Source organism: Emydura macquarii, unplaced genomic scaffold (genome assembly GCF_026122565.2).
Source record: "Emydura macquarii macquarii isolate MOO-44397 ecotype Brisbane River unplaced genomic scaffold, CSIRO-AGI_Emac_v2 contig_1967, whole genome shotgun sequence".
In the NCBI taxonomy this organism is placed as follows: domain Eukaryota; kingdom Metazoa; phylum Chordata; order Testudines; family Chelidae; genus Emydura; species Emydura macquarii.
This window is the reverse complement of record NW_027132104.1, coordinates 1-3,372: the sequence shown is the minus strand read 5'-3', so window position 1 is coordinate 3,372 and position 3,372 is coordinate 1. Positions and strand designations below refer to the sequence as shown.

The following is a 3,372-nucleotide window of genomic DNA, read 5'->3' as shown; positions in this document are numbered from 1 at the left end:
TCTCGTGTTTCCTGTCAGAGCAGCAGACTGCTCAATGCAGGGAAGGGCTGCCGTGCTCCTCAGCTCTCTGGGGCCTGGCCCCAGACCTGCCCGGTAGAACGGCCATCCCGTCCCCTCCAGGGCGATGGCTCCTCAAGCCAAACCTGTCTCGGTCTCCTTCTGGCTCCTGTCTCTCTGCTCTGTCACTTTGGCTGGTAAGTGACCCCTGGTCTCCCGGATGCCTGGGTCCCATTCCCCATCCCAGCATCTTCCCCGAGAGCTGGGCGCTGCAGGGCACCCTCGGGTTGCTGTCCCAGATGTCTGGGTCCCATCCCATCTCTCTCCTCCCTGCAGGAGTTCACCGTCTTTCCTGTTACCAGCTCATCTCGCCCTGGGAGGCTCCAGGCCTGCCCAAGCGGCTGAATGTGATGAGGGTGAATGATCTGGTGGTCTCAGCCTATGACAGCGGCACCGGCAGGATGGATCCCCGCAACGGATACACCGCGGGCGACCAGGGCGGCCACCAGTTCTGGAGTGAGTGCAGAGCTTGGTACCTGGCCTGGGACTCCTGGGTGGAGACCGAGTACCAGGGCCTGGTGCGGGAGATGAACACCAGCTCCCTCAGGACAGGTGAGCACCTGATACCCTGCGCTCAGCGAGGGAACGGGCGGGTGGCTGAAAGGAGGTTGGAGGGAGATGGGGGATGGGGCACCAGAGGGGGTGATTTCCCTCCTACTTAGTGCTTAGAGAGGGGCAATGGGGCTGCAAGCCAGGACTCCTGGGTTCTCTCTCGGGGAGGGGAGTGAGGTCTCGTAGCGGGGCCTGGAGTCAGGACTCCCAGGTTCCATACATGGGAGAACTTTGCCTCACCTCTGCCTCAGCGGGGCAGCTCCGTGCTCAGTTACTGAGTGGCTGACGCAGCCCCTCTGCCCCCAGTGCCCTACTACCTGCAGATCCTGAAGAGCTGTGAGCTGGACGATGGCACCGACACCATCCAGGCCACCACCCGCTATTCCCTCAACGGGGAGGACGTGCTGCTGTACCGGGCCGACCAGAATCGCTGGTTCTCGGTGCACCCGGCCGCCTGGCGCGTGGCCGAGCGCTGGAACCGCCAAGGGGAGGCTTTTGCTGCGATGAAAGTCCACACGCTGCATCATTGCAGGTTCTTGATCCGGATGACGGCATCTTTCACGGATCAGAAGACAGGTGACAGCTCGGCCGGTGCCCCTCACTCCCGATCTGCAGCCCCTGCTGTGCCAGTCCCTGTGACTCACGACCCTTTCTCGCCCTCCCCACAGCCCGGCCTGTAGCGCATGTGGCCCTCGTCCCAGGGACCCAGGACCAGCCGTCCCGCCTCGTCTGCCACGTGACGGGCTTCTACCCCCGCGACATCGAGGTGACCTGGGAGCGGAAGGGCCGGGGACCCAGGGGGAGCAGGTGACCAGCGGGATCCAGCCCAACGCAGACCCCACCTTTCAGGTCCGGGTGTCCATCGAGCTGGGGCAGGAGGGGGTCGGCCCCACGGAGCATGTGTGTGGTGAGACACAGCAGCCTGGGGACGCCCCCTGAGAGTGACCAGGGGTGAGTACTGGGGGGGCAGGGTAGGGTGAGCAGTGGGGGGAGAAGAGGGGAGAGATGGACACAAGGGATGGGGGGAGAGGGAGGTGGGAAATGCAGAGGAGCAGTTTGGGGGGCACCAGGGGATGGATAGACAGAGAGAGGCACTGGGGGGAGGCTCAGAGGAGGGGAGGCAGAGAAGGGGGGCCCAGCAGCAGGGCAGACAGATGGGGGGTAGCCCAACTGAGGGAGGGGGAACACTAGCCCAGGCCCATCGGGGAGGGGGCAGGAGCTGTGGGAAGGGAGGGCACAGGGACTTTATGCAGGCTGTGCCTCACTCTGTCTTGTGGCATTTCCAGATACCAAGGCCAAAGCATCGGCGGGTCACCTGGGGATCATTGCTGGTGTCTCCCTCGCTGTCCTGGGAGCCCTGGGCTGCTACCTGGGGATGAGGAAAAGAGTACTTTCCCCTCACACAGAGCCCCCTAGTTACCCCCCGGCTCTCCACACCTGCCCCCACACCTGCCCCCACATAGCACCCCTTAGTGCTCCAACTTCTCCCCCACACCTGCCCTCCGCAAATCGCCCCCTAGTGTCCCAGCTGCTCCCCGCACCTGCCCCTGCACAGCATCCCTAGAGCCTCACCTGCTCTTCACACCTGCCCCCTGCACCACAGCGCTCCCTAGCGTCCCCCCCGAGCCTTTCCACTGTCACATGAGATCCCAGGGGCTCCATGCAGAGCCCCAGCTGGATATAGGAGCTGTGGCTGGGGTCCCTGTTGTTGCCTCCACACATCTTGTCTGCAGGGGGGCAGGAGCGATCTCTCGGCAGCTGGTCTCCAGGTGAGTCAATTCCTACTTGGGCTTCCCCTGCAGGGGGCCAGAAGGGGCCGTATCTCCCCGCGCAGACACAGCCAGGGACCTCGACTCTGCTTCAGACACGGCTGAGCCAGCAAGAGAGATGGCGCATCCATGGCACCTTCTTGCCCGGATGCCACCGAGTAACCAGACATGGAGCCGGCTGTACCAGGAGGAACGACCTGGACTGGAGCCACATGGACCATCTCTGGCAAAGGGAAGGTGCTGGGGTGGCAGATAAGGTCAAAATCCCTGAGGTCACAGGGTGGGATGGACCTCTCCATCCTGTGCTCCATCCCACCCCCCAATCTCCCTAAGCTCCATAGCTCCCAGCCCCTCCAAAACCTCCCCCTATTTCCATTCTTTGTCCCCATGCAGGCAGCACCTCAGTCATTCTCCACTGGGGAATTTGTGGTGCTTTTTGATGCATGATCCATCCACACAAGTTTCACCTTTCACAAAGTTTTTTATCGGAGCCACGTCAATGCCTTGGTTTTCTCAGGTGCTACCCATGGCTTCCTCTGTGCAGCTCTTGAGTCTGTGGAAGCAGGTGGAGCCCGTCTCCTTGTTTTTGCTTTTCATCTTTCATGGTAGGAAATTAATTTTGGTTGCTACATTTAAAATGCATATGCTACATTGTACATATATAGACTGGTTACGTACATTGTATATATTGTGTGTATATAAAATGGTTAAAAACTCTTATTAACACGTGTTGTTTTGTTGTTTCTCATAGTATGATACTTCCGATGCTCATTCTGGCTTTGCTCATGTAATAGATTGAGTAATTCTGCTGCTGGCTTCTGTTGAAATGCTTGGTCATGTTCCCACAGTATCTCGCAGAGAGACACACTAGTTCCAAACCTCTCGGCTCCCCTGCTGATTCCACCATACTGCCTTTGGTTTCTTTACTGCCCCACCTTGGCAGGCTCCTGAATTAGAAATGTTTCCTTTATCGTCCATAAAGTCATTTCACACA

At 59.6% G+C, this 3,372-nt stretch overlaps 1 pseudogene; it reads left to right on the top strand.

Annotated features, from left to right (window-relative positions):
• The first annotated feature begins 124 nt into the window (after positions 1–124).
• LOC137159879 (DLA class II histocompatibility antigen, DR-1 beta chain-like) lies at positions 125–2,540 on the top strand (annotated as a pseudogene).
• Positions 2,541–3,372: the final 832 nt, after the last annotated feature.